Here is a 24,478-nt window from a genome sequence, read left to right on the forward strand (position 1 = left end):
CACGATGCCATAGAAGAACCTTTTTGTCTAAATGGTTCCATAAAGAACCTTTAACATCTGAAGAACCTTTCCGTTTCACAAAAGGTTCTTTGTGGCGAAAGAAGGTTCTTCAGATTACAAAAAGGTTAGAAAGAGATGGTTCTTTAAAAGAACCTTTGACGGAATGGTTATTTGTGGACCCAAAAATGATTCTTCTATGGCATCGCTTGAAGAACCTTTTGAAGCACCTTTATTTTTAAGAGTGTGGAAGAAATAATTCATTCATTCATAAAATTCGAAAAGGTTGAAGCGAATTACAAGGGTGTTCACAGTGGGCTGTGTTTACATTAATCTCGCGTCATAAAAGCATTCTGAGCCGAGGTGAAATTACAGACTCAGCCGAATGCTCAAACGCTCTTCAGCGCTCTTCTTCATCAGCATTTGAGTGTGCGGATAAAAACAAGAGTAGAGCGCCATCTGCTGTTAAAATCTAAGCTCAGAATCGATTTAAGAGAGAATCGAGATGCATTCGGAAGATCTTAGAATCGATCCACGAATCGATTCTGCATCGATTTATCGTCACAGCCCTAGTCGATATCGATAATTATCACGATAAATGTCAAATCTTTATTTAAGTTTATATAAGTTTAAAGCCAGATTTTTGCTCCAAAGCGAAAGTTGTTGAAACCAGACTGTTAATTTTCCTTAACAAAATAAATATCTTAATAGAAAAATGTATTTCTTAGTTTCTGCATGTTCTAAAGAGTGATATTGTTTAAAATCAAGAAACAGGTTTGTGTTGCCTGATTTGCCTGATAATAATATTACTTTTTTTGTCTTTTAGAAATGCACATTTGGTAGTAGTAGAAGCACGAGTTGCACGAGTTAGGCAAATTTTTGTTCATTTTTAAAAAATTGTAGCAACCTCATTTTTATATGGTTATTTTTTTTTATTTGAATGAATCATTGGTCTTCCATAGTAGAATACATTTAAATTATGATAATCACAGTTAAAACCACACATAGCACCTCAATACTATGGTAAAAATGTAACTATGTAACTATGGTTTTTAGGTATTTGTATAAAAAACAGTATTCTAAAGACATTCAGTATAAATGCACACATGCTATAGCTTAATCACAAAAAATACTGTAATTATATTCCATTACTCCTTTAATAATATAATAAAATTCGACATGAATAGCCCACATTTCTGCCACAATACCACGATGCAGTTAGTGTTTCTACATTAAATCTATGGTAAATGATGGCGATTTGTAGATTAAGAAGTCTTCTGACTGTCTCGTTGCACACAGTGTTTCTCCTGTTTTATCTGGCTGTTTAAAATCACTGAGTCATTTGTGTTGTTCGCTGAACTCAAGCGCTTGATCTCACAGCGCTGTTTAGTGTCGCGTGAGCGAGATTCATCTGCTCTAGTGAGCTTGCGCTGCGCTACCGTTAAACTTTGATCCAAGCGGATAAACGGTCCATGTGGCATTCGTTCCTCTTCTGGCGCATAAACATTATCGAACATTTATCGAACGCTTCATATCATTTTATCGTTTTAAAATTATATCATGATAATTATCGTTACCGATTTATCGCCAAAACCTACAAGAAACAATAGATAAATACACTGTAAAAATGATTTTTTTGAACTTGTGTATAAAACAGGACACTGAAGCATGTTGCATGAAAACACTCTTTTCTTTGTGGCGAAAGAAGGTTCTTCAGATTACAAAAAGGTTAGAAAGAGATGGTTCTTTAAAAGAACCTTTGACGGAATGGTTATTTGTGGACCCAAAAATGATTCTTCTATGGCATCGCTTGAAGAACCTTTTGAAGCACCTTTATTTTTAAGAGTGTGGAAGAAATAATTCATTCATTCATAAAATTCGAAAAGGTTGAAGCGAATTACAAGGGTGTTCACAGTGGGCTGTGTTTACATTAATCTCGCGTCATAAAAGCATTCTGAGCCGAGGTGAAATTACAGACTCAGCCGAATGCTCAAACGCTCTTCAGCGCTCTTCTTCATCAGCATTTGAGTGTGCGGATAAAAACAAGAGTAGAGCGCCATCTGCTGTTAAAATCTAAGCTCAGAATCGATTTAAGAGAGAATCGAGATGCATTCGGAAGATCTTAGAATCGATCCACGAATCGATTCTGCATCGATTTATCGTCACAGCCCTAGTCGATATCGATAATTATCACGATAAATGTCAAATCTTTATTTAAGTTTATATAAGTTTAAAGCCAGATTTTTGCTCCAAAGCGAAAGTTGTTGAAACCAGACTGTTAATTTTCCTTAACAAAATAAATATCTTAATAGAAAAATGTATTTCTTAGTTTCTGCATGTTCTAAAGAGTGATATTGTTTAAAATCAAGAAACAGGTTTGTGTTGCCTGATAATATTAATAATAATATTACTTTTTTTGTCTTTTAGAAATGCACATTTGGTAGTAGTAGAAGCACGAGTTAGGATGCAGATGCAAATTTTTGTTCATTTTTAAAAAATTGTAGCAACCTCATTTTTATATGGTTATTTTTTTTTATTTGAATGAATCATTGGTCTTCCATAGTAGAATACATTTAAATTATGATAATCACAGTTAAAACCACACATAGCACCTCAATACTATGGTAAAAATGTAACTATGTAACTATGGTTTTTAGGTATTTGTATAAAAAACAGTATTCTAAAGACATTCAGTATAAATGCACACATGCTATAGCTTAATCACAAAAAATACTGTAATTATATTCCATTACTCCTTTAATAATATAATAAAATTCGACATGAATAGCCCACATTTCTGCCACAATACCACGATGCAGTTAGTGTTTCTACATTAAATCTATGGTAAATGATGGCGATTTGTAGATTAAGAAGTCTTCTGACTGTCTCGTTGCACACAGTGTTTCTCCTGTTTTATCTGGCTGTTTAAAATCACTGAGTCATTTGTGTTGTTCGCTGAACTCAAGCGCTTGATCTCACAGCGCTGTTTAGTGTCGCGTGAGCGAGATTCATCTGCTCTAGTGAGCTTGCGCTGCGCTACCGTTAAACTTTGATCCAAGCGGATAAACGGTCCATGTGGCATTCGTTCCTATTCTGGCGCATAAACATTATCGAACATTTATCGAACTCTTCATATCATTTTATCGTTTTAAAATTATATCATGATAATTATCGTTACCGATTTATCGCCAAAACCTACAAGAAACAATAGATAAATACACTGTAAAAATGATTTTTTTGAACTTGTGTATAAAACAGGACACTGAAGCATGTTGCATGAAAACACTCTTTCAGGCTTTCTAAAATTTAATGTGTTTAACACCGTTTCTTTGTGAAATTTCTGGGTAAAAACTGTTTCTACACCCATTTTTTTCAGTGCAGAGTTGAGAGAGAAGGAAATAGGGAAACAGATGGAGAGGACAGTTGGTTAAAGACACTTTTAGCCACTTTTGACCTGAAGTTCTGTTTTTATTCTTCATAAGCTGGTTCACTATTATTATGTAGGCTAGAGTGAGTTTCTTGAATTATAAGTCCATATGCTTTTGAAAAAAGGATTCCCACCCTTTATGAACAATGAATTTCAATGACTATTGTAGTGCTGCTTAAGTCATATTAAAATGATTTAATAGAGTTTGCTGGGGATGAATCCATTTCATATGCTTATGTAATACATATACTAAATTTCAGTATATAATATATATATATATATAGTCATATAAAGAAATGAAAATGTATAAACAGATGAAAATGTAAATTAAAACTGTTTGTTTTCATATAACATTTATTATATATCATAATATATCAAATAATATTAATATAAATGTATAAAAACAAAATTCATAATAAATATTGAAATATAAATAAACTGGTCTAAATGATAAATAAATAAATAAACTAAAAATATAAAAGTAAAAGCGAATACAAAATATTAATAAATACTATAACAATACATTAAAGCTGATGTCAGGAACTAATCTTGTAATGCAGAAATGTAAAAAAAATGTATTTTGTATATGTGCACACAAATAAAAAGCAGCTCAATGCAGCTCAAATGCGGTTTGGACTTCATTTGTAGCATAACCAGAGAAATTTATATTCACTATAAAAATGTTCATGACTTTTCCACGCCTGTTAAAATTGATGACATTTCCTTGACTTTTCCTGGCCTGCAAATCAGAGTTTTAAAACTCCATGTTATTTCCCAACAAAACCAAACCTGGACCAGCTCTGCATGCTTCCTCTTAATATAAAAACACCTCTAAACTGAATCATGAACTCTGGACTGTTAGATTCTACTCTAGCAGACCGAACCTGGTCGCCCTATTTTTATTGTCATTCTGAAAGAATGGATTCTTTGCTATGAATATTGCCCAGAAATATCTAGAGTCAGTCTCTGAAGGAATAAAGACTAAGGAGCTCTTCTTACCCTCCTCATCCACGGCAAGCTTCTGTGCGTTGGTGTTGACGGCTTTGACGCGGTCGGCCTGTATGCCGATGTCGGCCTCCACCAGAGCGTGCTTCTGCAGCAGATCCTCCACTCCCAGCAAATGCTTCCCGTAATCCTGAGACAGCAGCAGCATCTGTGGAGGACAGGAGACCAGATCAGGACATCCAACGTACAACTTCATCATTTAGATTAGCATTCACTTCCGTTTGAAGCTGATGCATTAATCTAGTTTATACTGAAGCTTGGCACTGTGTGCCGCAAATTCTGTCGGCTCTAATGATACATTGATTGTCATGTTCCTCATTTGTAAGTCGCTTTGGATAAAAGCATCTGCTAAACTAATAAATGTAACATAAAAAAGCTTAACCATCGGGTTATATTCTAAACATTACGAAATATGCAACACAATGGGTTCAATTATAGCAGCTACTCTAATTTCTTTCTATTACCTCCTCTGTTTCTGCCACGGGATGTAACTAGGATTTACACAAGCTTCAGTCTGGATCCAGCCCTTAAAAGAGATGCTGCCAACCCCTCAGAGGACCTCAGATGATTTTTTGATCGCAGCATATAATCATTGCTGTTGATAGTGTTCACCGTCTGTTTGAATACATGACATTAACTAACTGCTTGATTTTTACTGTACATTTCTGCCATATGGATATCACCTTGAGATAGTCACCACTGATAAGCTATAATGTAGAAACTTGAATTTTCTGTAAAGCTGCTTTGCAACGAGTTGCATCGTGAAAAGCGCTATACAAATAAACTTGAATTGAATTGTTAAAGCTTCAATAATATGGGTCTACTGGGATTTTAACAGGTCAGAGGAGCATTTAAAAAACATACAAATTTGAGAGTCAGTGTTATTTTAGTATAATTGAGATACTCATAGATTTTATTAATAGTTTGAATTAGTTTTTATTCGTATATTTTCTGTTTTCGTTGTTTTAATTTTCAGTTCAAATTTTTGTAATTTTGTTGTGTGTTTTTGTAATTTTTCTTAGTTTTTTTTATGTCTATATAGTTTTCGTTAATTTTTAGTTCAGTTTTAGTTATTTAGTATGTCAAGATAAACTAAATAAAAAAAAGAAATGCTGTCTTTGCAATTAGCGAAAATAAAATATGTTTAAAGGTTTTTTTTATTTAATTAATCATTTTTTTTTCAATTAAAATATTTTATTTCAAGTAACGAAAATAGTTTTATGGTTTTACTTTTAGTTAATTATAATAACCCTGATGATTCCATGTCTGGCAATGTTTTTAGTGTTAACTAATACTAAAACTATTAAAAAAAGGTTTTCGTTAATTAAAATAAGCCTGAAATAAAACACTGAAAATAAAAAAAAATGCTGCCTAACTGAAATCAAATAAGTTTAAGCTGAAGTACTAAAATGACTAAAACTGAAATGAAAATAAATTAAACCGAAATAGGAAAACGGAATATTTACAAGAAATAAAAATAAAAAAATAAAATGACAAAAGAACACAACAAAAAGCTTTTAATAGGTCAGAGCAGCCCATTAAAAATATATATATATATATATATATATATATTTATCGAGGGAAAATAACAAATGAGTTTCAAAATTATGATTATTATTATTGCAAAAACAGAACTGCATCTATAGGACCCAAAACATATAGAGCATAGTCAATCTAAGCAAATATTATGGTTAATAAAACCTAAAGCAAATAATCACAACATCTTTAAACACATTAAAAATTTAGCTGGACAATTTTTACCTACTTCTATTGCTAGAATCTATTTTTAAATTTGATTTCTCTGTGCGCTACTCTGCATCTCTCTAGCTTTCATCTAGACCTCTTGCTTTTAACCCGACCAGCTCCCTCTCCTTCCTCCATCCTCGTCTTCCTCGCTCACCTTCATCTCGTCCATCCAATCCATGATGTAGAGCATCTCCTGGAAGACGCGCTGCAGGCCGAGGTTCATCTCCAGCCGCTGTCTGCGCGCTTTCAGCAGCTCCAGCAGATACTCCCACAGACGCAGCACGTTGTCTTTGCGCGCGGCGATGCGCTTGATGTCGTGGTAGTTCTCCGTCTCCAGCTCTCTGGCCACGGCCACCACCGCCAGCACGCGCTCCTCGTACGCCGCGATGTCCGTCTCGATGGCTTCGTGCTTTTTGGTAGCTGCCTCGACCGCCTGGAGGTCGAATCCGAAATTGTCCTACGGAAAAGAAATGGGAAAGTTAAGAAAATAAATATTTGAAAGAAATTACTGTTTTACTAGTTTGAACCTTCTAGGATCTGCAATTCATTATTGCACATTTGTTTTTGTTTTTTTTTGTGAATTCATGAAATTTTGGGAGATTTTCAGAGAGGGAAAATGTCTGAAGGATTAAAAAATAAATAAAAAAATAAAAAAAATATATATATATAAATGCAAAAAATAACAGCATAATAACCAATAATAAATAATACAATATAAATAAAATATGTTTTTTAAAATATATTATAAATATCTTTCATAACAGTTCATAAACATTGTTCAGTTATTGTTTGGATGTATGTTTAGTGGAAGCAGAGATTTTTTGTGGCAAAATTATGAACAATGCTCATTTAGAGCTTTATATATAATATATTTTCATATAATAATAATAATAATAATATTAGATAAAATAATATAACAATAATATAAATATATGAATAATAGCAATAATTTGTAATAAATATTAAATTAAAAACACAAACTAAATAAATATTAAAACTATGGTTTAAAAGATAAATAAATAAATAAATAATATATTGTGGCAAAATTATAAAAAAAATATTAATTTAAAGACTTTGTTTTCATAAAAAAATAAGTATATAAATAAAAGTATAAATAATATTAATTCAAAATAAATAATAACCAATATTTCATAATACCTATTAAAATATTAATAAACTATGTTTTAAATATATTGCAAGGGAACTGCGAAAGTATAAAATATAAAATGGTGCACAAGAAAATGTGTTTTGTGTCATCTGAATCTTTGACCACCAGAGGTCAGAAAATAGCATAAAATCCTGGCTGAGATGTCTTCCACAATGCAGTGGTGTGTTTGTATATACGGCAAGCGCAGTGAAATGAACCTGGGAAACGAGGCGCTGGTTCTCGCTTAGCCAGGTCTCTCTCATGGCAGCCTTGCGGTCGAAGCGTCTGGCGAGCTGCTCCAGCTTCTCCTGTCGAATCAGCTCGGTCCTCAGCGCCAGCTCACGCTCGTGCTCCGCCTTCTCCAGACGCTCCCACGCCTGAGACAACAACACAGCTTCAGCTGCACATCCAACACATTTCACTGACAGATAGGGCTGTGCAAAAAATCGAATGCGATTTTCATGCGCATCTCGTCAGTAAAGCCAGTTCTGTGATTAGTAGTAAATCTCCAGCACGTGCGTTCAGATGGAGCGGCATTTACTACACAGAGCCGTAGTTCACTGACAAGCTACACAAAATTGTGTTCATAATCGGCAATGAATCGCCTGTGATTTTGAACACAATTTTGTGTAACTTGTCAGTGAAATAAGGCTCTGTGTAGTAAATGCTGCTCCATCTGAACGCACGTGCTGGAGATTTACTACTAATCACAGAACCGGAAATAATATATAAAAAAAAATAAAAATCAAATCCAAAAATCCATCTAATTACAAAAAATACTGTGATTGTACCATATTTTTACCCTCACAAAATACACCAAAATAAGGAAAATACCAAGGTAATAATACCATGGTATTTATTTGTACGTAAATAAATAATGAATCCTAGCCAGCTCAAACACAACTTGCAGCTAATAAATAAATAATGAAATGTAAATAAACTTTTTTTTGTAAATAAATGTATGAATAAATGAAGTAAATGTCTAAATATAAAACAGTGCAATTACTAAACATACTGGGGTTGTATTACAGTTTTACCCTTACAATATGCATCAAAGGAAGCACATTTATTTGTAAGTGGATAAATAATGAATCCTACTGGGTTCAAAGCACCACTGAAAACACCACGTGCAGCTCCTAAATGACAATCTCACCTTGTTGATGTCTGAGATGAGTTTGCCCTCTCGTGGCATGTACACTTTCTGGTTGTTGGCCCTCATCTTGCTCTGGATGGTGAACAGAAGCACTTCCAGGTTGCCTTTCTCAGTGAATCTGTGGAGAAAGCGTTGAAAGTGAAATTCAGTTCATGTCAGGTGTATTGTAATGTGTTGCATGTTTCTGGCAGAGACTCACTTGGGCGGTTTCTCTACTGTCCTGTAAGTGTTGAAGGCCTGGAGCTGCTGCTGGACTCCAACCAGAGAGTTTGCAAACTTGCGGTTGTTGAGGATGATGATGGTTTGCTCAATCCACTCCAGCAGATCAGACGCCAGAGATTCATATTTCTCGATCATCTTCTCCGTCTCGATGGCGTTGTCGAGCACCTAGTGAAGAGATTTTACGTCAGTTGCGTTTCCCAGAGGAGATACAAGTTGCATGGCAGCTAAACAACAGTTAAAGATCAAGCTTTAGGTAAGTTGTGGTTTTCAGATCTGTATATTAAATGCCATATCACCATCATTTATCGACATTTTACCACATCTTCAGTTGAACGCGTACAAGAATCACCACATAATGTGGCATACCACGTGGCTATAAACGATTCAAAATATGCAACAAAGACTAAACCTATTACAGTTCAGAAAGTAAACAGATGTATTTATAATTAACTTATCGATAATTAATTAATTAATTTATTTTAATAGCAATATTTGAATGAAAAAGTACTATTTCATAAAATAAATTAGTCCTATTAAAATAAATAAATAAATACCGTGCATAAGACTGAAATAATCTGTCAATAAACAGATTTATGATTCTAAGATTTGCAATTCAAGTATGTACATATTAAGATCTCAAATAGGAATTTATTTGTTTAAATTGAAATGTAAATTATTTTAATTATTTATTTATTTTAATCTAAATATTTAAACTTACATTTCTTACACAACTGATTAATTAATAATCATAATCAATAATCAATAAGATACATAAATAATTAATAGCACTGAAATAATCAGTCAATAAACAGATGTAAGACCAACTGCAGTTCAGGTATGTAATTATTAAGATAAGGCCATGATTACATCTCAAATAGGAATTTATTAATTTATAAATTTTTATTTACAAAAATAATTATTTTAAAAAACGTAAATTTCTTACAAAACTGATAAATAATGAATAAATAATATGCATAAACTTGCTATTTCAGCCTTATGTGTGATATTTATTTATTAATAAACAGATGTAAGACAAAAGACCAGTTGAAAATGTGTAATTATTAAGATGACACCATTACAAGTTACATTTTAAATAGGAATGAATAAATTTTATTATTGAGGTATTTACTTTTTTGTTTACATTTTATTTATCAATTAAATGTTTTATTTCAATATGATTTATGTTATTTTAATAGCAATATTTAAACTTACAATCTTACATTACTGATAAATAAATGGCATGCATAAGCATGAAATAATCAGTTTCTAAATGCTCTTTCATAGAAAACAGAGAACTTTCTAGTCATGCAGGTGTTTTGCAGACTCAGACCTTTCCGATACGCTTGCCCTCCACCTTCAGCGCCTTCATCTTAGAGAAATAATGGTAGTATGTGACGACATAAGTGATGACAGACTTCTCGTCGGGATGGTCTACGCTGATATCTGCAACAAAAGACAGCGTGCTATTGTGTATTTCATGATGAGGTCTGGAGATGTAGAAGCACGGTGGGCTCTTACCTTCTGGGTCCAGGAGTTTGGTGAGCCCCAGGTGCTGCTCCGCCAGGTTGAAGGCGTTCTGCAGGTTGTAGTGAGCGTTGGACTTCTTCAGTCTGTCGAAATCAATCAGGTCTGGCCTGGAAACATGGCAAGCATTGAGAATGAAGCAGATTAAGTTTGCAAAGCAGAACTTTTGATGCAGGTGAACTGGAGCTGTTACCTGTGTTTGTGAATGAGGGCGTTGAAAGCCATTCCATCACGCCAGCTGGTGGTGAAGTTGTGGATGTTGACGTTGGGATAGCTGTGAAACACAAAGCAGAGCTGTCAGACATCAAGGACTCGAGCACGTGTGTGTCTTTATTCTGGACGTCCACTCACCCTGCGGTCTTCATCTGGCACCACAGGAGCAGCGCGTCCTTGGCTGAGCGTTTCTCTTTATTGTCTTCTGTCTCTACGCTGATGTCTTGGATCTGTAAACATAATGGACTTTTTGTGCATTGCTTTGACCATAATGTGATTGAAATGTGATGCTATTAGGGCAGGGGTTTTCAAACAACAATAATAACGGGATTTAAAAAAAAATGGTTCAAATCAATTTAAAAGTTAAATAAATTCATTCAAATTTGGCTTAAATAAATATATAAATGTAAATAAATAATACATCTAACATTACAGTACTATAGCGAGTAGGGAAAAAATTATTTTCGATGTAAAAAAAAAAAGAAATGAATAAAAATGGATTTAAATAAATACATACATGAATAAAAAATATAACAGTACAGTACTATAGTGAGTATGAAAGTGTTATAATGTAAAGTAACAGAAACGGAATATTTTCCTATTTATTTTTTATAAAAGTTCAAAAATACAAAAATGTGCTAAAATAAAAAAAAAAAAAATGTTTAATTTAAATAAATACATATATAAATATAAAAAATAATACATCTAATAGTACAGCACTATAGTATGTAATAGGAATAAAATACTTTCAAATGAAAATTAAAAAAAATGTGACTAAAAAATAAAAAGTTGGTTTAAATATGCATATAAATAAATAATACAGTACTTTCACTTTTTACTTTTTATACAGCATTATACTGATTAGGAAAAAAGCGTTAGATTGTTAAGTAATAGAAACCAAATATTTTCTGTTTTCTATTTTCTAATTAATAAAATGTGATTCAAATTCATTTAAAAAAATTAAATAAAAAATAATGATAAATATAAATAAATAACACATCCTAGTGTACAGTAGTACAGTTAGTAGAGGGGAAAAGGTGTTATAAAGTAAAAGAAACTTAACATTTCCAAATAATATTTTATATGCATTTACAATATCAAATTTTCACAGTATAAACTGTCGTTATGCATGAAAATATGCAGCTGCCTTTGAAATTTTAGGCTGGACGTCCTTCACATGCACATTTGAGGGGTCTGTAGCATCCAGAAGATGCTGTACCTGGAAGCGGAGGATGATGGTCCAGATGAGTCCGAGCGTGAGTCGGTGGTTTCCGTCCACGATATCATGTGACCCCATGTTCTCCAGATGCACGCGCTGCTCCTTGAGGAACTGCAGGGCCTTGTCCACGTTCTCCAGACAGTGGATTCGCATGCGGCCCTTCGTCGGCTTGGGCTGCGCAGAGATCATAACGTGTGTGTGAATTATACTGCTTTATAACATGCATGCATGCTCATTTCCTAATGCATCTTTATCTGAGTGCGGTAAGGGTTAACAGCGATATCCACAGCATGCAGAAACCAGTAACTCGAGCCGTCAGACTCAGCGCAGCACGAGTTAATGATGCAGTGGCTTTTGTTCCCGTCGCTCCTGCAGACAGGTTCAGTGGCTATTTTTCTTTCTGACACATTTGGGAAGGAAAGAAGGTCTCACAGGAAAAGCTATGTGTCAAATGATATGATATATTAAAAGCCTCAGGAGGGAACGTCCTATTTTTTACATTAAGGCCGAGTGAAGAAGACCAGAGTGACCACAGTTCTTCAGAACTCTTTAAAATAACTTAGATATGCATGAAGTTTCCTGGAGCTCTTTTGTTTTTAGGTCACGTAGAAATGGGTAAATGAGTAAGCGGGTTGTAAAACAGCGTTGTGCTTCGGGTGATGTTTATGAGGAGACTCTGAACTGAGGTGTGGCTGGAGAAAGCTGCTGTAACACTGCATATAGTCGTTTTCACTATATTTTTGATTTCTAAATATACATACAATACATTATTTATAATCTGGAGAAAGCTGCTGTGTGAAAAAATGGATGAGCTTGAGAGCAGGGGTCGAGCGGCCCACGTCTCTGGAGGACTGGCTATCCCATCACGCTTAGAGAGACGGCTCAATCAGCAGCTGATCCTCAGCAGACGCGCTTAAGGTGAAGTGACAGCATTTCAGTAATGAGCTGCGGGGCAGCGGAGCAGAACGAGGGGTGCATATCCATCCCTCTGAGACGTGAAGGTGGTACGTTCCTCTTAGAGCGGGTGAGAGGACCTCACACACACACACACACACACACACACACACACACTGCGGTGCAAGGCATGACATCAGCAGTTTTCTATTGGGCGGCTGCATCAGTAAAGCTGCTCTGCCTTTTACTGCGATTTCTGTAAAAGCTCGAGTGATTGTCCAATTAGCCAATCACACGATCAGATCACAGATGAAAGCCCAGACCCAGAGGTGTCTGATAAAATCCAAATTACAATCATTTCTGTTCACTGAGGACAAAGCCTTACTGAATATCCAGACAAAACCCTTGAAACAGCAGAAAAGAGTGACAAGGAAGTAATAAGCAACATTTTTTACTACTCTAAATTTGTATGTATACTATAATCTATATACAATTCTGTTTTTTTTTTTTGAATGAGACAAATGTCTGTACGCTATCCTGAAATTGTATTATATCATATATTAACATAAACCATCCATAACCTAAAAAAATGTTTAAAAATTGACTGTACTAAAAAGGTGCTGCTAACATGCTTTCTGTAAATCAGATTCCCTATAGAGTCATGTGCGGAGGCTGCTGTTAATGATCTAGTAAACATTACTCAACCTTCACAATGCATTCAAAATCTGCAAACTACTTTTTGGTAGGAATCATTTTATTAAAGTCATAACTTAATATTTTTTTTTAATCTAAAACCATATTGTATCTGATCAGCAACTTCTGAATATGTAGCTGAATGAATGTTACCATGTTATTATTGTACTTATCCCTTATTTATTAATTAAAAAAAGCAGAGAAATTCTTTGAAATTTCTAATTACACATGAACTACACTGATTCAAAATATTTATATATATTTTCAATATTTATGAGAATTATTTTTTTTAAGTACATCATTGTATTAAATTTATAAGAACCTATAATTTAAGATTTACCCGTATTAATCCCACTGGAATAAATGGAATTCACTTAAATTTAACTCATGATTGCCCAAAAACAGTCCAAATTTATAAAACCTACATATTTACTTCTAACAAAAAAAACATTAAAACAGCATAAATATTACTTGTTTTTGACTAAATAAATTGTATTTACATAAACTTTGATGATGAATTTTTCATGCTGCAATGGATTTGTCAATAGGCGTACATATTCATGTTTATCAAATAAAACAGTTCCAAGAGTGTCAAATATGAAGAAAATGCAAAATATATTTTACAAAGGTTTTTTGACACTAATATAACTTCATAGATCATTTTACAGAAAGTACTTTTGACACCTAATGGTATTTCATACATACCCGGGTCCAAAATGACCCATTTAAACACTTTTTAATCTTTTAAAAAATATATGTAAAAAAATCAGAAAAATGAAATAATGTGTATTTTGACGGTGTTACAACATGTGCAAAGTTTTGTTCCCTTACTAAAAACTATGCATTTTTTATGCATCTCTTCTGGATCAAAACAGCCCTAATGTTATTGTTATTCAGGACAGAAATACAAGCTTTTTGGTCAAATGTTTTTCATGTATTCAGCATCTTATCAGTCTCAGCCCTGTTAAGATGATTTAACTGACGACCCAGAACTGTGCTTCAAACACAGAGGTCACGACCTGTTGACACAGACGTTTGAGTTTAACTGTGGATCAGCTCTGAAGGACGAGACGTCTGGAATGAAGGCCTGGAAACTTACAGATGATATTAATCTTACTCTATCAAAATCTCACTGAGAACATGTTTAGGTCAATTCTCATCAGCAATATATCTGGATGCATTAGACATTTGAGTTTAAATAAATAAACATATACATATAAATAAATAATACAACTAACAGTAAAGTGCTATAATGCGTAGGGAAAAGTGTTATAATGTAAAGTAAGAGAAATTAAATAGTAAATATGCATTAAATATATTGAAAATAAATATTATATTAAAAATATTTTTAGAAATAAATAAATACATTTAAATAACTAATATATCTGGATGTTGTCTTTGTTGTTATTTGTAATCATCATTATTTGCCATTATGATTCTCAAACAAAGCTGAAATAAAATATAAATATTAGATTAAAAACTAATGAAAATTAGAAATGTCGCCTTGGCAACTAAATTAAATAAGTCGAAGTAGTAAAATGAATAAAAGCTAAAATTTTAATAAAATACAGTTAAACAGAATAAAAAAAAACAAATAAAAATAAAATTACTAAATTAAAATTAAAACTGAAAACATAAAAACAAAAGTTCATTCTAAATATTTATAAATGCTATAACAGTATATAAATAATCCTAAAACAACACTGGATATTACCAAAACATACATACAAAATTATATACTTTAAATAATATTTTTTACGATATGTTAATGACAAAGAGACAATAATAGTGCCCAAAATTAAAACCTGTAGGGGCAAAAAAAAGTATGTAGCCTAATTGTTTTTGTTAATTGTAACATATTCATAATTCAATTACATCACAATATTTGACATTATAGAAATTATTGTCACTTAATGGAGAATTACATTATGATTTTTGGCATTGTCAGCAATGGTCCTAAAATGGCGTGATTTTCTTCATGCAAAGTCTATTTTTGTATTTTTATTTTGTTGTGAAATATGAGCTGGACATGAGCTTCATCCTTCTCAACGCTCTCACTCATTATCTTTATGTTGTGATCTGATCGCAGATTCCACACGGTTTCCATCTGTGTTTTTGTAAGCAGATGATAAGAGTAATGCACTCCTAAAGCTGGAGTTTTAACAGCCTATTTTCTCCAAAGTCTGCGCTTGCTGGAGAGGAAAGAGCAGTTTCAGGCAATTAGATGACGCACATGGTTAATCGGCTGAGTGAAAGCAAAACCACTGGGGTCGTGAAACCAAACACAGTTATCTGAGTGATTACCGGATTTGACTCAGCACAAGCCGCCATCAAAGTCACACGAAACAGACGTCAGAGACCGAGAATGACAGCATAATAACACACGCCCAAATATGGGCACGCTGGCCCCGCCCCCTGCCGATGACATCACCAGCCAAACTCACCAGTCTCTCGCCGGACAGAACCTCCAGCAGCTTGATGAGCATCCGTCCATCCCGCAGGTCCATGTAGAGATCCGTGATCCGGCAGGACACGCGAGACAGGTGTGAGTTCACCCATTTAGTGAAGGTCTTCTTCTGCACGGCCTCTCGCTCGTCTGCAGGACGACAATAAAGACGCTTAGCGCTCCGAAATTAACTCCCAATAACAATGCTTTCTACCACGGTTAATAGCTGTTATTAAGCGCTGTGCACCTAATAGTGGGAAAATCACTCCTAACACACGACCTGGAGTGAACTGCAGCAACACCAGTATTATAATAAAGCAATAAGCCCCAAGAAGCCGTGGTTTACAATGAATTTATAACAGCTAAGGGGCATTGTTAAATCCTGCTGTTAGCTGTTATAAATTCACTGTAAACCACGGCTTCACTGGGTTTATTGCTTTTATAAAACGGTTATTCCATATACGTAGTAAGGTTTCACAAAATAAAACAGAGCAAATAAAGTGTAATGATATTAATAAAAACAGTATTCTTCCACCAAACAATGTAGCTCCTCAGAATCAGTTGTGGTTCCAACAAAGTGGTTGCAGAGCGACACACAGAAGTAAACAAAGGTGTGTGTTTGTAGAGTAATTTACAACAGCTTCGAATGGCTCAGCCAATCAGAATCAAGCACCGGAACTATCCGTTTTATAAACTACAACAATGACCAGAAGTTAATGAATAGTATCATAAATACTATTTATTTTTACTACTTTTATAATAATAAAAATAATACAATTATCTAAAATTTAATTTAATACAAAATTATTTAATATAAGACTAATTTCAATAATATAATTTTAATACTTTTATAATAACAATAAATTCACTTAGGCCTATCTAAAATCATTTATTTAATAAAAATTTAATTTTAATAAAGAGTTATGTAATATAAAAATAGAATTCAAATAATGATTTAAATAAAATATTATTTTAATACTTTTATAATAGTAATAAAATGACCTAAAATTTGTTTACAATTTTGTATTTTAATACAAAATTATTTAACAAAATAGAATTTCAGTAACAGTTTAAATAAAATGTTTAAATACTTCTATACTTCTGCAATGATGGATGATGATGATGATAATACACTTATCTAAAATTATTTTTAATTCATTTTGTTTCAAACCTATTTAATACAAAAATATAATTTTAATAGCAATTTAAATAAAATAAGATTTGTAATATATTCAATTAATAAAGAAGAATACACTTATCTAAAATGTATTTTAATTTTAATACAAAGGATTTAATATAAAAACAATTTAAATTATAATTTCAATAAAACTATTCTTAAATCAATAATGATAACAATAATAATTTCCCATGATAAACAATTTTTTATCATTTTCCAGGTAATATAGTTATTTAACTGTATGCTATTTATGGTTACCAATCAATGTAACAATAATAATAATAAAAAAAGTATCCTCAGAACCATGATTTGCCATAATAAAAGTAATAAATTGTTTGCCAACAGATTTCACAGCTGAACTATGTTGTATATGTGCTATATTTAGACTGGTATGAACTAGATCTTCTAGAAAGAAATGAGGCTGTTGTAATGATCCACAAACATTGCAACATTTCCCCCAAAAACATTCCCAAATACTAATGACTGTTTTTCTATGAAGAATCAAATGAGTTTCAAATGGTCTGCGTGAAGCCACACACTCAACTGTGTCGCAACCCAGTCCTTCTCCCTGCCAAGTCTTCTTTTGGCCTTTTAAACCATTATCCCATAATTCATGTGCGAGCAGACGGTTTCCCCACCAATCAAGCGCAGCAAACAATGCGAGGCAGACAAAGGGGCGGCGGTGTGTTTATTTATGCTCCGCCCACGGGTGAGCAGTTCAAATGCAGCTCTTTATTTATAATCCTCCCAATTTTCCTGTTATTGCATTCCTTGTCTTCACACAGACGTAAGTGTCTGATTCAATTGTTGCGGCGTTTTTTCCTGGTCGACCCCTGTGCGCTAAAGACGACAGGATGAGCGAGGGTCCGTCTGAGAGCGGACCGCTGGACAGAACGTGAGGCGAGAGAGAATGAAGGGAGAGGTGGTGTGTGACAGCCTGACCCCAAACAGAGGAAGAGCAACATCTGCCCATCAAGCAGGACAGAGGCCAAACGCATCCACAGCTGGGACCGTTTAAAGACCTGTGGCTCACCCTGGGTGAATCTCACACAAACATTTGAAATTGAAATTAAATAAAATGAAATTGAAATTAAATATGTATAATGAAATTGATTTTTAAAAAAAGATGATTACATAAATGTAAATTAATAAATTGATTAGGACAACAAAATGAAATAAAATAAAATAAATATTTAAAAAATACAAATGTAAAAATTAAAACAAACTAAAATAAAATGTTGTATAATGAAATTAATTTTAAAAAGATGATTACATAAATATAAATTAATAAATTGTTTAGGACAATAAATAAAATATAATACATTTTTAAAAATACAAATTAAAAAATTAAAACAAACTAAAATAAAGTTTTGTATAATGAAATTAATTTTAAAAAGATGATTACATAAATGTAAATTAATAAATTGTTCAGGACAATAAATGAAATAAATGTTTAAAAAATACAAATTTAAAAATTAAAACAAACTAAAATAAAATATTGTATAATGAAATTAATTTTAAAAAGATGATTACATAAATGTAAATTAATAAATTGTTCAGGACAATAAATGAAATAAATGTTTAAAAAATACAAATTTAAAAATTAAAAGAAACTAAAATAAAATATTGTATAATGAAATTGATTTAAAAAAAGATGATTAAATAAATTGAAATTAATCATTTGTTTAGGAGGACCATTAAGAATTCTTGCATTGACTTTATTTTCATGATGATTAAGCACTTTCCACCCCCAGCTGATGATTACTGTGATGGCATTTTACTTTCAAGCTTTTACATTTTCAATTTATTTCTGAATAATTACAAATTCGATACACAATATTGTAATTTTTACCAGGGTGAATGTGCGTACCTGTTATAAAAATAATAAAAACAATGCAAAATATGTCAGGCCACAAAACAAAACAAAAAACACAACAAAACAAAAAATACATTTTGTATAATGAAAATAAATGATAATGAAATCAATCTATTTTTTAGGATGATTGAAAATATTTGCATTGTGAAATTATTTTCATGATAATTAAGAACTTTCTCACTCCCAGCTGCTCATTACTGTAATATAATTTTAATTTTGAGCTTATGTATTTGAATAATTCTCAATATTGTACATTTTAAATTTTACTGGTGAATGTGCTTAATTGTTATATATATATATATATATATATATATATACTATAAAATAAAATAAATAAATTTTGTATAATGAAAATGAATTTTTATTAAATAAAACATTTTTAGGAGCGTTAAGAATTTTTGCACTTTTTTAATGACAATTAAGCAAATTTTCTCTCCCAGATGCAAAAATGTAATTTTACTTTAGAGCTTTTATTTTTTAATAATTACTGTAATTTTCACCAGGGTAAATGTGCTTAAATTGAAAATAATGAAAACAACGTAAAACATGTCGGGTGCTAAAATATACCTAATTTTCTTCATGCAAAACATTCCTTATTTATATATATGAATGATTTCTCGTTCCTTTCTTCTGATCCGAGGGTGGAATATGAGCAGGCCACGTTCTCTGCTGAGAACCGTCATGCTGGACTGTGTCCTTTCTGCTCACAACACTGAGTGTATATGTGTGAGTGAGTGAGTGCATTATAGACGATGAGAAACACACTTGAACAGCATGTGCAGCACTGATGACTGATTTCTCCAAAGACGACAGAACAGCTATGAAAGCAAATCTTACATCGAACCATCGTCTCTCCTGTCAAGCTTCATACACACTCCTATACATCAGACATCTGAGGGATTTCTTCTGTTAAAATGCAGCAAACAATGAAAGACCTCAAATGAGATCTCATTAATATCTCAACTGTTTCTCATAGACAGCAGGCTGAGATGTTTGTCTCTAAACTCTTACTGGATGACAACTAGTGATTTATCTGCATCTGTAAAAACATCTGAGACAAAGATACCTGAATGATTCATTAAATCTTCTGAACTGTTAAAGATCAAACTCCGAATAACACACTTTTCCTCTGGGTTCAGATACACATGCAAATCACATTTATAAACTCAATCCAAACCACAACATTTCAGAATGCAGGTTTTTCCTGGACAGGGAAAAACGACATATTTCAACACAGTCAGCAGGAAAAACTGATAACTTTTGTTCCTTTCTCTGCTTAAACATATTATTTTTTGAATATATTTTGTATATTGGAAATGCATTTTAATTAAAATAAAATGTGTTATTTTTTTGAAATATTTTATAGCATGAAAATGCATTTTTAATAATAATTGTATTTTTAAAATACATTTTTAGGACCATTAAGAATGTTTGCATTGTGACAAAATAAATAAAATAAAATAACAATTAACAATGCATTTTAATAAAATAAATCATTTAAAAATGAGTGCTATATAATTACTCTGCTGCTAATATAAAATTAAATAAAACAAAAATATTTTGTATGACGAATATGCATTCTTTAATTAATTTTTTATGACCATTAAGAATGTTTGCATTGTGACAAAATAATTTAAATCAAATACAAATCTAAATGCATTTGAATTAATTATTCAAAAATTACTGACATCACTTTCATTGAAAAAATTGCGATTTCTTTGTTCGAACGTCTGATTTGAAAAGCTGAGCATCTCAAGATCTTCAAATAAGTGACCAAATGTGTAGGAGAAACACTCAGGACGTTAAAAAGATCAGTACTTTCTCTTTCAGACGACCTGGTTACGACCTGTGTCTGACTTTACCAGCTGCCTCCTCCGCTCGGTGTGACGTGCCGCTGAACTGTGGCTGCACTGTGAGCCGATAACATCGCAGCCAATGCCACTGAACGCTACATATTAGCCGGGCCTGCGGATCCTCCCAGAGGACTGTGGGTAGGGCAAACAATGGCGGCAGTGTTCCTCCCCTCGGCCCGGCAGAAAGCACAGGGAAGGCTGCAGGAATGCAGCAGCATCTGGACTGAGAGTTGGGTAAACATGACCCGCGGCCCAAAACACTGAGCAGAGCGGCTAAATCTGGTTTTAAATGAATGGATATGTTATAAATTCATCAAACACAGCTCATCTAACACATCCAGATTGTTTATGCCCTCTTAAAGATCGGGTAGCTTCAATATAAATGGCTATATAATACAGTGCTGAAAATGAAATACAATTTATATAATAAAAATGATGAAATAAAAAATAAAATGACAAAATGAGTAAATTAAAATTCAATAATTTTTAGGACCATTCAAATTTATGGATTGTGAAATTATTTTCATGATAATTAAGAACCTTTTGCAGGTGCCTATTACTGTATACTATTTTACTTTTATTTTGCTTTTATTTTTAAACAATTCTCAATGGCAATTCTCAATACTGTAATTTTTACTGCGGTTAATTATTATAAAAATATGTAATATGTAATAAAAATATGTAAAATAATGAAAACAATGCAAACATGCTAGGTCCTGAATATGCTTTTATAAAATAAAAAAAATAAAAATAAATAAAATAAAAATTAAATTAAATTAAATTAAAAACATTTTTTTCAATCTTGTTATGGATTATCAATATTGTAATTTATACTATTTATGCGCTATAAATACCTAGTAGCTTGAATATAATTGGCTATATAATACTCCACTGCAAATTAAATAAAAATATTTTGTATAAAATAAACACATTAAGGGTTAGGGTTAGGGCTAAAAAGTTAATTAAATAAATTAGAAGTCCAATACTTTTTTAGGATGAATGTACTGTTATGAAAATAATGTGCAATAATGAAAACAATGCAAAACAAAAAATACAATAAAATATACATTATTTTAATAAAATAAACTAAAACCATTTTGCATAACAAAAATGACCAATTTTAATTAAATAAAATTTGTAAATTTTTATGACCATTAAGTATTTTTGCATTTTTACATTATTTTCATGACAATTAGGCACATTTTTACTCCCTTTACTGTGATGTCATTTTTTTAAATCTCTCAATGGCGATTCTCAACATTGTCGTTTATTGTAAATGTATTATAAATTCATCAACCGTAGCTCATCTAACAGTGTCTATGCCCTCTTAAATACCTGCTAGCTTGAATATAAATTGCAGTTTAATACGCCGCTGCTAATAACACCTAGAAGCAGAGTGTGTACAAATGTCCTTAGTTAAAAAATGAACCGTAAAATGCGATTTAATACATTTTGAGGGCAATGGCAAAGTCAACTGAATGACAGCTGACATTGAGAGTGAATCTGCACAGCCTGTTTAGATAAATCAATACTGCAGTCTGGATGGCCGATCAGGTCAGGAGGTCATATTAGCCACTATTGTGACAGCATACGCATATAAGGTTCCCATAATGAGAACATTGGAAACACTGTGTAGGTTGAATTCTCCTTTGCATTCACCTGCACTATTAGAAATATAAGCACCACCGTCACGCTACGTTTTCAAGGGTTGTTACTGAATAGAAAATGAGTCAATCTGGCTAAACTAAACTAAGAGTTTTACACTTTCGGAACTGCAAAACTCACTATTATATTCAACTGGGGGGTCTGAAAGGTCAAAAAGTCCACCGTTAAGTCTGTAAATTCTGCTCAGATTGATTAGAACAGTAATAGTGAAATCGGGGCTGGAGGAACTCGGGTTGTGAGAGTTCAGGGATTGTTGATTTATTGGCGTTTCCTGCATCCTCAAAATCTTTGTTTGCTGACCTCAAAACAAACCACACCACACCCTGTCCTGCAACACGCAGATAGCATTGTCTGTATTTGCAGAGGAAAAAAACTATCAAGAACAAAAAGCAGATCTTGCAAAATCACACATGGATTTGAGGAATTTACATGTACACTACTGATGTTTTTGATATTTTAATGTATTTTGCACACGAGGCTGCATTTATTTGATCAAAAATACGGTAAAAATTTTAAATATTATTGCAATTTAAAATAACCATTTTCTATGTGAATATATCGTAAAATGTAATTTATTTCTGTGATCAAAGTTGAATTTTCAGCATCATTACTCCAGTCTTCAGTGTCACATGATCTTTCAGAAATCACTCTAATATGCTGATTTGCTGCTTAAGAAACGTATTTTTTTGTGAAAACCGTGATACATTTTTATTCAGGATTCTTTGATGAATAGAAAGTTACAAAAACAGCATTTATTTGAATTAGAAATCCTTTGTATAATTTTAAATGTTGTTACCATTACCTCTGTTTAATTTCATATGTCCTAGCTGAATAAAAGTATCAATTTTAAACTTTCGAACAGTAGTATATATCCATTATTTAAGTCAATGTCAGGAAAAGCGCCCATCTATATTCCTAAACAGGTTCATCCAACCCTGAAAGCACACAAAAGTGATTATTATAAAATATGATTTGGACTCGGTACAGCAGTGTCTGAATGTGAATTCCAAATGAGATGAAAAAGTCCAGAGCACAGCATTCTTCCCATCACTTCTATTACTAAATCTCCTGAAAATGACGCTGGCTCTGGGATTTGGAGTTGTGCAACACGAGCGAAACAGTTCCATACGGAAAGACGAGAAGGTCAAACATGGGGTCAGAGATAAGTGAGATCAGCTTTTCATATGAAAGCTGTTCTACTCCGCTGCAGATGATAAAAGACATCCTGAAACACAAAACACCATGCAATGAGAGATGCTGGCTTGGAAGGACCAAGAGAGCTAGTCCATGGGTGGCTTCCTCTTCCCCGTCTGATTTATCTGCTTCCTGTGGCGTGAGCGTCAGCAGAAAGGAATTCCTAAGACTTCCTGTGCGCTGCGGAGTGGACAGGTCTCTGAGGTCACAGTATCGCATTCAGCTCTGGCCTCAACATGCGGCTCGCAAATAAACCTACAGTTTCAACACTTCTGCTTAAAACCACAACACCGAGTCCGAGTATATGAGGGCAAAAATAATAAAGATGTTGAAAGTTTCTAACATTTTAGAGCCAGTTTATGCGCGCGCTGATGAAAAACACATGCGGCGTAAAACAGGGAACTCATAAAGACAACATTGTGATGTATTTTTGGGTGAACAGAATGTTGAGTGGCAAATATTGCAGGGCTTGATTTTATCTTTTGGGTTTTAATTGCAACTTGGGTGAAATATGGGTTAAAAATTGTTTCAGAGGAGGAATTAAATTATATATACATTACATTATAATATAAACTGTATATATCATAAAATGTAACCTTTTATTTTGTATTCGATTAATCGCGATTAATCATTTGACAGCACTAATAAATAATATAGGTCATATAAAATAATTTATATAATTTGCCCTTTTCTATATTTATAGTTGATTACAGATATATAAAATAAAATATTGTTTTTTAATTTATGAAGATATTTATATTAATCCGATAATAAAATAATGTAAATAATATATACACACACTCTTTTGGTTTCTAGTTGCCTCAAAACATCAGTACATTCACAGAGATGAGCACACGGCTCATCATTTCTTACATTTCTGCCGTTTAAACAAACAAAGCAGGAGGGAAGCGGATGCATGTTTATCATGCCTCATTTTAAGGGATGACATTCCTGTTGTGGCAACCAGGAAAACTCACAGTTCCTCCAGTGTTACAGAGAGACAATGATCAATGCCACGCTTCAGCAG

At 32.8% G+C, this 24,478-nt stretch overlaps 1 pseudogene; it reads right to left on the minus strand.

The window, feature by feature from the left end:
* LOC107680472 (spectrin beta chain, non-erythrocytic 1-like) overlaps positions 1–24,478 on the minus strand; it is a 115,147-nt pseudogene that overhangs the window by 32,668 nt on the left and 58,001 nt on the right.

The sequence above is a fragment of the Sinocyclocheilus anshuiensis genome, unplaced genomic scaffold (assembly GCF_001515605.1).
Source record: "Sinocyclocheilus anshuiensis isolate Anshui unplaced genomic scaffold, SAMN03320099.WGS_v1.1 scaffold308, whole genome shotgun sequence".
Lineage (NCBI taxonomy): Eukaryota > Metazoa > Chordata > Actinopteri > Cypriniformes > Cyprinidae > Sinocyclocheilus > Sinocyclocheilus anshuiensis.